Source organism: Sander lucioperca, chromosome 8 (assembly GCF_008315115.2).
Source record: "Sander lucioperca isolate FBNREF2018 chromosome 8, SLUC_FBN_1.2, whole genome shotgun sequence".
In the NCBI taxonomy this organism is placed as follows: Eukaryota; Metazoa; Chordata; class Actinopteri; order Perciformes; family Percidae; genus Sander; species Sander lucioperca.
This window is the reverse complement of record NC_050180.1, coordinates 12465269-12478472: the sequence shown is the minus strand read 5'-3', so window position 1 is coordinate 12478472 and position 13204 is coordinate 12465269.

Genomic DNA, 13204 nt, shown 5'->3' with positions numbered 1-13204 from the left:
AGGTTCAACTCTTTTACATTTCCAGACAGAACTGCAGTCTGGCTGCCAGCGCCAGCATGTCCTTTTCACATAGGATAGGCCTAACGTTACAGTTATCCGTACCTTCTTTGAACGGCATCTGACAACATTTGCATGCCCTAGAATAATATAAGTATTGGATAAAAGATGAGTTCATGAATACATTAGGTGTAAAACAAAACCACAAGTCGGTTAAATACTCTTTTGTTTGTTTGTTTTGACAGCAATCTACCAAGCTAACAATGTTAGCAAACTGGATGAATAGTTAGCTGTTTTTTCATGTGGTACTTAAAGCCAAAACGATTTTTATCGTACTAAAATGTAACAATATCCACTGTAATACTCAAAATGTACTTCTTAAAACTACATGTAAATATCAAATAATTCTCCAAAATGTGCAACTGTTATGTGTTACAGTAAGACAATAGGCCCAGCTAAGGTCAAACTACTTTGTAAAAAATATGATCAAATTGACAATGTATGTGAAATGTAAAAAAAAAAAAAAAAAAGAAAAACAGTCAAATATGCCAGCAAAAAAATACCAGAAACTAGAGTCCAGGTGGGGGTATTGCACCAAGCAGGATTACCCAGCTAGCCAGTTACTATAACTTTTAAAATGGCATGCAGCAACTTCTCTGAACCTTTGTTAATAAATAACCATTATCGATACTTATGACTAATTGACACCTAATATATTCAAGTTTAGTTTTACAAATCCAGATTCAAAACATTAAAACTATAGTCCCTAAGACCTAAACCTGTCCTAAACAAAAGTGGCTGCCTGATGAATGCATTGCCTAGCATGCCTTCACATGGGTCAGTAAAAAATGATTCCTTTCCTTTTATAGCCCAAATTCTTTCTAGTTTCAATAGTTACCTACACAAAATGGCAAACAAGTAATTTAACTACTTGAATCATTATGCATAATGAATGTACTTGCACAATGTTAGTTAAACTACTAGTTTAACTCCATGTAGTTCACTACTGCCCAACACTGTGTGTGCATGTATGTGAGAGCAGGATGGGTTCCTCAGCTGTATGTTGGAACAGCAGAGGTCTCCCTCCTTTGAGCTGCAAAAGCAGCATTAGCTACACCTGCCCTTTTCAGGCTCAGATTGCTGCCCAGTTGTTAGGCACCTGGACCTACAAGAGGTACGACCACACCAATGACACATTTACACTTACCAGGGTTTAAAATGTAGCCTGTACAAAGTAAGCCTGTGAAAAATGTTCTTGGATATATATAACATAAGATAACAAAGGATTTTTTGCATAACATGTTATTTCAAAGGTTGAATTTTTTATGTGATGATGTTCAGTTGTTTTACAAAGTTTCTAAAGCAGGACATCTTGTTTTAAGTTCTGTTTTTATTAAAATTGTCCTTTTATTATGCAGAGATGGTGTGCAGTCCTCGACAGAAAATGACTACAAAAAGTTTTCCATGGATCTGGTGTCGGGTTCAGTGAGTCAGCCTCTGGAGAAATACCTAAAGGTAAGTGAAACATCTGCTCATTTGCTCCCCTACATTTTAGTGTGATTTCATTACAGCTGACTCACACACCACCAATGCTCAAAAAGGGAGTGTTTGTCTAAGAGTGACTGATATATTACCAAGTATAAAATTATTTAAACTAAAACATGCTTTCTGCTGTTCTCAGTTGCAGGAGACCCAGTTGGAGTATCAGAGATCATCACAGCAGTGGTCCTTCTTGACCCTGACAAGGTGAATCATATCACAAATGTAAAAATGTCTTTCAACAGTCCTCAATCGTATTACCTTATGGTTCCAAAACCCTTGGCAATCTACAACTTTTCAGTGATGGAGTTCTGGACTCTCTAAGCTGAACCACAGTTTGTTAGGCTATCAAGCCACGTGTCTCATCATGTTATCTACAATTTTACTCCCCTTCTCACTTCCACACTATATATTGTATAATTACATTAATAGATATACACAGTGTGTCTATGTATACTATATGTGTCTATGTATACTGTATATATATATATATCTTATATATCTTTCACTGCTACATCCTTTTTTTCCTTTTCCTTTCTTTTCACCCATGTTCGTGATCAGCTCTTGTTTGCCGTTTTAGTGTTTTCTATATAAAAGTGTTCAGCAGGTTTTGGCTCTGACTTTTACTGCCTGCAGTAAAACAGGCGGAAAAAATGAAAAAAGGAACAAGGGCAGGGAATCCAGAGAAAGAGTGTCTACATTTTTGCCTTCTTAGAGCTTAAACACAAGACATTAAAGGATCACAACTGCTGGCAGTAGCTTCTGGGTTCTTAAATGCAGCATGTGCTCCTTTTTCTGCCTAATCTAATATTCAGTTTTCACCACACAAACATCTTAGTGTTGTGAAGTTTAGCTCTTTAAAGACACACTGTTGATGTCATTGTTGTTCATGTTCTATTTTCAAACCATTAGCATCATATTGGATTATTGTAAATCACCAGTCCCTTAGTTAAAAACTCTCACCGTAACTTCAACCCACCACATCAGCTGACTTTTGAAGTTAACTTGTGTTTTCAATTGTATTTCTATGCAACCATAACGTAACGTTGGCAATAATCTGCATTTTACTCAAACAAGTTTACGTCTCTGCACAGTCGTCAAACTGTACAGAAAAGAGAGGAAATTACCGCTGACTAGGAGACAGTCAAAAAACACTATATCATTTGTAGTAATTGGCAAAGCACTGGTGTAGTCCTTAAAATAAAGAAGTGGGCTGCATGACCATGCAACAAGCTACTGAATAAGTCCTACTTGCAATCGTCATATTTGTTGCAGTTTATAGTTAATGAAAAATCTGACTTAACCTGCTATTTCAGAACAAATTGTGATCTTCTATTTTCAACAAAAAAAAACACCGCTCCCAATCTTTCTGAACCCCATATTATCCCCGATCGTTACATGCATGCGTGTACACACACACACACACACACACACACACACACACACACACACACACACACACACACACACACACACACACACACACACAGTAACCCCATGTCGTGACCTGAGCAGCCAGTATTTCCCTGTCCAAACCCTCATAAACTTCTACTGCTGCTGGAAACAACACAACCTGGATTTACTAGACTGCAGAGGCTGTTAGAGAGAGAGTGTGTGTGTGTGTGTGGGTGTGTGTGTGTGTGTGTGTGTGTGTGTGTGTGTGTGAGTGAGTGAGAAACCATACAGGATTGCAGCCAGGCCACAGAGACACAGCAAGCCTGAGAGAGTGGTTTGATTGACCACAATGTCGTGAGGAGCAGAGGAGTAGGTGACACACACCAGAGCACTCTAAACTTTGCCTCAGAGCTTATATTGTGTGCAACTGTAAAGAAAAATAATCCAGGTTTGTAATAAACATTTATTCCAATTGCAATTGATATTTGTTTGTTTCTGTAAATCCTGGGTCACATTCAATGACAACTGTTTCCTTTACAAGCATATTACTTCATCAAAAAAGGGAGAAAACTAGAGAGAGCTGATTTTTTTCCTCATACATAACTTCTATATCTGGTAATTATGACTTAACATCCTGTACTGATAAATATTTGAAACTTGTGAGATCTTGTGATTCACTTTACTTAATATTAGAATGATCTTGGGATTCCTGAGAGTTGTTGAATTACAAAGTAGTTAACTACAGACACAAAGATAAGCCGTAATTGCAATTTCTCTTATTTTAGGTCAAACAGACATCGCTGGTGTACTGGTGTGTTCTCAACAGATGAATTCAGTCAGCTTTGCATTACTGTCTTTATCAGTTTTTTATTCACGTGTAGTCTGATGCCAAAGGAAGAAACATTTAACTTTGTTTTAGACAACAAGGGAGGGGTTTAATTTTAACTATCTGGCACTGGAAGTACTGTGCGTGTGTGTGTAGGCAGTGTATTTAAAGAACATTGGAAACACATGTCTGGAGCCTGATAAAAACATTTTAGGCACAGGGTAATTTGGCATGATCTTCACACACGCACGCATGCACACATACACACACACACACACACACACACACACACACACACACACACACACACACAAGCTTGCATCCCTTGGATGGAGGAAGTTTGACCTTCTGGGAAACAACATTTACATGCATTGAATATCTGGACCAGAAACACTAAATAACTTTAATATAAACTAAATTAATTTAGTTTAGTTCATTTAAAAATATTCCCATTATCCCAAAGTATTCATTACGAGCATAAAACCATACACTGTATATCCTGCATGGGCTGCAATCTATGCAAGATGTACAGTATATAACACATTTTGACAAATGTACAATGGCAGATATATGTTCAATGTTTTCACCCTAAATCTGTAAAGTTAGACAGCAGCGGGAGATAACTTAAAAAGGTAAAGGAGATCACATGTGTTAATTTATTTAGCATTAACTGGAAAGAGTTTTATACGTGGGTTTGGATGTATTTGGGTTTTCACATTACGTTCATTAAAACAATACAAGCACTTGCACTTGACAGGCCATGGGTAGGGATTAAGACGATGGTGCAGTGCAGAGTTTTGGAACTTGGAGCAAGAAAAAAAAAAAAATGATGAAATGGCACTGTTTTTGTCTGCACAGGGGAATTGAAGAGAAGGGCAGGGAGACAGCATCAACCACCATGAAGATCTGCATCATCCCAATAAACAATGCTCAACCCAGCCTGACAAGGTGAGGACTAAAACTTTAAACATTCATTTTAAAATGAATGTAAAATACAATATATACAACTATGCATAGTGGTCATTATTTACGCAAAAATGTGAAAAGAATGTTAAAAGATCAAACTGAAGATCTCAATAAACCAAATGTTGCTCCTTCATAGTTTTTCCGTGTCCTACTTTTAGGACATGAAAAAGTCAATCTAGCCAAATCTGTTATTCTTTTTGGAAATGCTCCACCACTGAGACCTTTTTTTAGTTTTTACAGCATAAGTTTAGGGATAGGTTAATCACGAACCTACATTGTGTGATCTCCATTGGTATTCAAAATGAACAATTACAGAGAGTTTGAGGCTTTCAAGGCATGTTATTGATACATCATTGATTTGGCATTGTTTGCCTCATTCACACTACAATGCTAGACTGGTGTTTCGAAACGTATCCACTCTGGAGAGTGTATTCGAAAAGCTAGGTTTTTTAGGTGTGAAAAACACTGGCTTAGTGTGGACTTGACAGAAAAAAGAGTCATAAAAAGAGAGAGCGGTGACCATCTGGCTCAGGTCAAACTCCCACAGAGGGTGATGATCACTGTGTGTGTGTGTGTGTGTGTGTGTGTGTGTGTGTGTGTGTGTGTGTCCTGCAGTGAAAGGTGATGACCACAGCTGTGTGTTTGACCTCAAAACCGCAGGAGGCCTCCCCCCTCTTAATCCTCTTCCTTCCCCTGCTCCTATTCTTTATCTTCCTCTTCCTCCTCTCCTCTGTTTTCTTTATTCCAATCTCTTGATCGATTCTCAATCAAAAACACACCATCAAAATACATAAAGTTTACTGAATACAAGCCATGCAAGCAAAGAGAGCTCTGTGTAAAGCTTAGCGGGGCAGCCATCGTGGTTTCACCTCCTCCATTACTTTGCATCAATTAGCACATCTCCTCCAAGACTGCTTTGTGTGTGTGTGTATGTGTGTGTGTGTGTGTGTGTGTGTGTGTGTGTGTGTGTGTGTGTGTGTGTGTGTGTGTGTGTGTGTGTGTGCTCAATGTGGGGGAGGGAAAGTAAAGGACTATTGGGTTTAGTCAAGCAAATAACAGAAGAAATTTAATGTGTTGCTTAACTTAGTCTGATAAACCCAGTCTATCTGAGGGGTCATATACAGCATTAGAATTGTTGCTATGGTTATATACAGTCTAATATTGTTGTAAGTTTCCATGACAGTCCCTTCGGTACTCTGCTTATGGTGTGCCCTAGAATGACAAACCTTAACCTCTAAACCTACCTCTAAACTACTTGTGTGTTTTGAGCATGTTTTTGCATTTGTTCTGTCTACGTTAAGTGACGCACATACAATATGATCGACAAACATCACAAAATACTTTCATATTACCAATTTCACAATGAGTACCAAACACAAATTTCCATTTGTTTGTTTTTGAGAACTCAGAAAAAGTACTTTAAACTCCCTCCTCCAAGTATCATTCAGGCTAATGCTCTGTTCCTAGACAAAAAGTAGAGGAATTGAACAAGCGACACAACTCTTATTAGATGGTTAACAATAGAACATAAAAAGTTGATCTTAAAAAAAAAAGAAGAAAACTCCGGGGTTGCATTGTAGTCTGGATGGGCAGAAACAGAGACCTTTGGAAACGGTGACGCACGTCAGTCTTATCGGTTAGGTAGGCTTACATACCTTTCACCTTACAGTTCCACCTTGTCGTCGGTCCAAGCAAAAAATCCCTGGTCTTACTTTACACCATAGTTGTTTTTTCTCCCAAGTATTTTCAACTTATACATCCATGATTTTCAACCACAGAGTAGTGTTAGAAAATCTGCTTCCTGTCTAACCGAATGGTTATGTGATATGCGTTGTCAGGCTTGTTAATATGGACGGAGATCCTTTCTTATATGGAGCCTAAACGCTTGTGTGGACGGAGAACAAAGTAGTTTGAATGTAAGACTCTTCTATCCCCCTCGAGAGGTCAGCTTCATTACTCAAACTGTAGTTTACATTCCACAACAAGCAGAAAAACTAACGCCATGGATGAACTGAATGATATTATCAGTGGTTTGGAGAATGTCCACGCTGAGGCAGCTTTCAGTTTCAACAGCGCCAGCATATAAAAGGTTCTGTCAAAATATTACCAGCATGTTAACATACCTACTAGAGTTTATGCACATTGGACCACTGCTATATGTGCTTCCCCTGCCCTGCCTTTGGGAAAGCAGATGATATCTCTATTCTCCTGCTCCAAGCATACAAGAAAAGACTCAAACAGGACAAACCAGTTCTACATAACTGTCCAGTGTTGAGTGACCACACAATTGTTACTTGAGACTACAGACTGACAGACTCATCTGATGGCAACATGAATATAACAGTGACTCTGTCATAAGTTATATCACAAAGGGCATTGATGACATTCCAGTGTTTTCCCTAGTTTTATAACAACCTTAGGTGCACATATTTGGCAGAGGATTTAGGGTTCATCCCTCAAGAAAAGGCTTTTCAATTCATAAAAAAAAGAAGAGGTTTGACATCATTTTGGAGCATTATTATTACAATATCTGTGTCTAAAACGTTGGAAAAGCTAGAGCTAATAAAAATAAATAACACTCAAAAACAGTGTTTCCTTTAGGATTTTCTTTTAGCAGTGGGGGCAGGTCCCCCCCCCCAGTCCCCCGCCTTGCCTTGCTTTACAACTTCAGCCTGTCAGTTAGTCACCAGGGCATAGAAACCACTGTTGTGCCTGCTTGTCTCAGAAGAAGTGTAAAACAACAGCACTGCGACCGCTTTCGGCTCACCATTAATATCATATCGCAGTGAACGGTGTCTGTGTGAAGTTTTGAAAAACTGTAACCACACTTGAAACCACTTTATCAGCATTGTCGTGACTCTCTGTGACTTCAACAAAAATGCAGAGCCGACGTAGTTTGCTCGAGTTTACTCCGTACGCACCTCTGCACGCGCGCCCGTGTGTGTGAATGTCAATATGCAGAGAGGACAGATAAGCTTGCGCTTACGTGCTCTCAGGTACCGAAATTTGGCACTGTTTGATTTAGCGTGAATCGGTCCTCGGTAGTACTGACGTAATTTGGTCGGTACCCAAAAAAGTTCCGAGTTCCGTACCCAACCCTAGTGCACTCACAACCGCAGCCACGACTGTGTTGTGCGTCTGCCCTGTTTCTTGTGCCGTGGCGGCGGAGGTTTTGCCCCGGCGCAGGGTCAGCATAGAGGAAACACTGAAAAAGCTTAAAGTCAAAGAAGTCCACTGGGGGCCGACTACAACCATTAGATCGGAGGAAAGTATTTTAGTTAGTTTTGATGCTCACATTGATTTAACATTCTTTCGGTTTAGGTGCTGCCCAAAACGACTCGAGTGCAATCCACTGCCTACAGTTCTGGTGACATGGACCTGGGACTTGACACCTCCCTCTGCAGCTGGTCCTTGATCTCTCACGAATAGGCCTAAGGTGGTGAGAATTTGCAACCCCACCTCCTCCTCATTGACCCTAAGCCCTGGTGTCCACCAGGGCTGCGTCCTCAGCCCTCTGCTGGGTGACCTGATTACTTACAACTATGTCTCAATGCACTGCTCATCCATTATTAGAAAATTTGCGGATGACACAAAGCATCATAGGCCTAATCACTAATGGCGACGAGTCAGCTTGCACACAGGAAGTCAAAGTCCTAGTATGTTGGTGTTATGATAACAACCTGTACCTCGACACCAACAAGACCAAAGAGATGATAGTGGACTACAGGAAGCTACAGGAGGCAACCACACCCCTGCTGAGAGGGTCACATTTTTAGTTTACCTTGACTGGACTGTTCACACAGAAATGGTGTTTCGAACTGCCCACTTCTTCTTTTGTAGGAGACTTAAGAAGTTATCCAATCCTCACAAACTCTTACAGAGCATTGAGAGCATTGTGACTGTTTGCATGTGTGGTTTGGCAGCTCTCCTCTCACAACCACAAGGCCCTCCAGAGATTGGTTAGAACAGTGAAGCAGACAACTGGCAGGGAGCTCCCTGCCATTCAGGACACTTACCACACACAATGCCTGTGGGGAAGGCCAAAAAGATAATCTTGAGCCGTTTTCTCATATGAACCCCTGAACAATGGCCAGAGGATGGATGGATGGATGGATAGATGGATAGATCATCTTAAGTTTTAATTTTTAGCCATGCTAGTGGTATAGCTCTATCTGCTTAACATCAGCATGTAAACATTGTCATTGAGCATGCAGCATGCTGACATTAGCATTTAGCTCAAAGCACAGCCTCACTCACAGTGCTTCTAGCAAAGACTCTCAGGCTTTTATTTATATATTCAGATATAATTCCTTCCGTTCTGTTGCAATTATTGCCTAGTAGCGCCAGGCCAATATTAGTGGATCACAGATATATCAATATTGCTGTATATGTTGGCCGATAAGTAACAAGAAATTACAGAACTGAAATATGTTTGAGGTAAATGAAAAAGTAAATGAATCCCAAACAATGTTCATAATAAATGTAATTTAAAGCTGAAAAGTAAACCCCATAGTCCTTGTTTCAATTCAAATGCAAGTACAGAGCCCAAACAATGAAAAACCATCACCGTCTTGGCGTAAACACTTTTTTGACTACACTGGATGTGTGTGTTCCCCGCCATAGTCTGCAGCAATAGTTCAGTCAGTCCATAGATCTCTGCCAGGAGCATAAATACAACAAGACTGACCTACACCCAGACCATGCTAACTTTGACTGTATTTTTAACAACAGTTTGTGTGTAGTTTACTGCATTGACTTTTTTGGTCACACTCTCGTATGGAATTTTTGTCCAAGTAGTTGAGATGTCAGCCAGTGAGCTTCCTGCTGCCCGCCACTGGACGGAACACACACTCTGTTGGTCCAAATAAATCGTTCTTTCATCACTGTGTGTGTGTGTGTGTGTGTGTGTGTGTGTGTGTGTCTGTGTGTGTGTGTGTGTCTGTGTGTGTGTGTGTGTAGTCTAGTACTGTAGGCTCTCTGTGTTGCACTGACAGACACAAACCAGCTGCCTGCATTCCTCTCTCTCTCTCTGCTGACTTCTTAAGGTCGATCTCCCCTCCCCCCATTCAAACGGGTGTCCCACACATACTTATGCTATATATATATATATATATATATATATATATATATATATATATATATATATATATACCAACCCATAACTCAGACCCACACACGCACCAATAAGGAAACCAGGCAGGAGACAGCTTAATAAAGAAACAAATATTAAATAGAATAGAAATTGTCTGCTTTGTATGTTGCACCTTTTACAGCTGGCTTAAAAGCTTCCATATTCAACACCCGTCACTCATCCTGATGTGTTGCCATCTATCCTGAAGTAACTGAAATAACTAAATCCTAACCCACATAACCAGACTTAAAGCAGAAAAGGTCAAAGTAAGCATTCAAAATGTTCAACCTCACATCCTTTTCGTGGGACAATGTACAGCAGACAATTCAAAACAGTAAATAGTTAAAGAAAAACTGTATAAGGTGTAGTGGTTTTTCTAGTAAAATAGGGGGCATTAGGCCTAAAAAACTCCTAAAAATGAGAAAAATAAGAAGACTTTTTGGTAAAGTATCTGCACCAATCCGGCAGACATTTCGTATAAATCAATGGATGAATAGATAAATGATGATGAAGTTCTGTTGTTGTCTCATTCAGATATACCCAGGCTGCATGGGTTTACGTGGTTTAAGAAACCACAATATACTGCAAACAAGACCCAGAATGTAATCTTCACATTTTCAATGCCAGTCCAAAAATAAAGATTACAAATTAATATAACTTACATTAAAATCATCTCATAATCACACACATATGGATTGAAGCATGAACATAAACTGACATGGTGCATTAAAATGTTTTAGCTAACTCCTCAAAAATACTTGGTTAGACCAACTTGGTCAGCCAACATGTCCTGTAAGCCATCCTCAAATTTGAAAACCTCCTCAGACCAAACAAAAAGTCTTGTGTTTTTCCTCCTCAATTCCACATCTAAATAGTTGTTCAGTATTGGGTTTCACACGGTAGCTCACATACTTTGCACGGCGGTCACGCTTCTGGCTATCCTTGAACTGAGCAAGCACAGTCCAAACCATCTAAATCTTTTTTGTTTTGTTTATTCGTTTATTCCACCTTGGCCTACTGTAAATCTAGTTGTTGTTTGTGTAACAACCCCCCCAGCAGATGTCCAGCTACAGCAGACTGCAGTCCAAACAGTGATTGACTGTCTGGAAACCTGCTGACCTGCTGGACTGGCCACATATGCTTGACCACTGCAGACACTATCCACATAAATACACACACACACACACACACACAAACAAACGGCTACAGTTAAACACGATGAAGTGCGTCCATTTGACCTGTTGTGGCGACTAACTGCTGTGTTTTACACCACGGGGAGAAACGACGTGTGTGTGTGTGTGTGTGTGTGTGTGTGTGTGTGTGTGTGTGCATGCGCACGTACTGTACAAAAACATGCAATTATATGCTTTAAATCATGTCCCATATATACAATACAGAATACCAAAAATGTAGCAACATGTTGAAATACATTTCTCAAGCAATGTAATGAATGACACCAAGGTAAATATTTTGTAATTCTTTATTGTTCACTGGGCTGTTCATTCATCAGAGCCCTGGCAGTCCCCAAAAAACTATCCATCTATTAATCGATTGCTTCCATTCATCCATAGTGTCTAACATCACTGGTTTTGCGTGCTGTGACATTCAGTGAGTCAATGGTGATTTGTCCAATACCCTCCGGGGAAATCAGTGTACTAACAACATTCTAAACCAATAGCTTTAATAGCTGAAGTCTTTAATTAATGCATAGCTGCCCATCAGCTCTATAATACCGAGGCTTAACCCAGCCAGTGCAACCAATGTCAATCACCTAATCAAAAAGAGTGGCCAGCAAATTTGAGTCATCGCTCAGATTTATAATTGAGCTATCTTAGGCTCCCAGCTATGGTGTGTGTGTGTGTGTGTGTGTGTGTGTGTGTGTGTGTGTGTGTGTGTGTGTGTGTGTGTCATTCAGTGCATATATTTGTGTAATCAGGATGCTTTATCTTAGCATACTTTAACACAGAGGTCACAGATTTCATGCCCATGACAGCTGTGTGTCTCTAAAAAGCATCCTGGAAAAGATTGCAGTCTGGAAAGTAAACAGAACTGTTCACAACCAAACACCACATTGAATAACTTTCTGGTGGACCAATCTCCTTGGCTTTTGCTTATCAATACAATCAGCACTTCAGTAATCAGTGTATTGCTGGTTGTGATGAGTTTGAGGTCAGTGTGCATATTAGAAACATAGGTTGAGTAGATAGACAGAAAAGATACAGCTGCCAATAAGGTTTTAGACTAATTTCATCTACAAAACCATTCAGGAAAAAAACACCTGTATCTGTCTGCATCTTTAAACTGGCCACTTAAGGTTGTTATGTACTGTTTAATTGAATACAGTTCCAGGCAGCATTACAAAATTTCCTTTAAATTTTTTTAGTAAAAGATTATAAACCATGTTTAAAGATAAGATAAAAAGAAGAGAAATAAAAGAAGGGAATTAATTTAAGTGCAAGGCGGATAATGGTGAGTACCTAAAGGGGCTGTACTCGACATTTAGAACATTAATAGCAGCAAACAAATATTTGCTATATAGAGATATAGTGGAGTAATGGCATCCTGAGCAGAGAATGAAATCACACTCCCTCTGTGTGTTGTAATCTAAGCTTCTCTGTTCTTTTTTTTTTTGATAGCCGGTCCACGCGTGCATGTTAGTGCATGTGGCCATGAAAAAAACGTAGGTATTTCATGTATTGGGGAACAGTCTGTGAGAGCTGTGTGCAGGCAATCCCAGCCCGCTGTTTTTTTCTCAGTATTTTGAGTACAGCCCCTTTAAGATTTAGCCAGAGGCAGTGGAGAACATAACAGTTTTTAATCTAGTTTTAAAGGAAGTTAAAGCAGCTATAATCAATATTTTTATATTAACAATGTGAAAACAATGTGAAATGTAAAAGGGGTTACTCGCAATCTGCAGCTCCCCTCAGCTTTACGGAGTTTCAGCTTATTGTTTAGCTGTCCGGCCCGCAACTTCAGTCTCTTGTTTGTTTAATCTACTTGTGAAGAGAATCTGTATGGAACTGTAGTTGCTGAATGAAGCAAAGTGGTCCCTGTCCCTGACCATCTTAGGAAGTCCAACCCACTCTTTTCGGTCAACCGTATCAAAGGCAGCGCAAAGATTATTTAGGACTAGGAATGACATTTTGCCTGAATTTGTTTTTAGATGAATACCACTGTGTGGTGGTTCAGAAATACAGATTGGCCTACTGGCCTATTTCAATCTAACTTGTCTTTTTTTTATAGGCCAGTTTACAGCTGGGAACTCTACTGACTTTTCCTTTTGGTTCAGCTTCTCTTCCTGCTCTCGCTCCTTCTCTTTCTTCTTCCTGTCCCTTCCCCCACCCCAACCT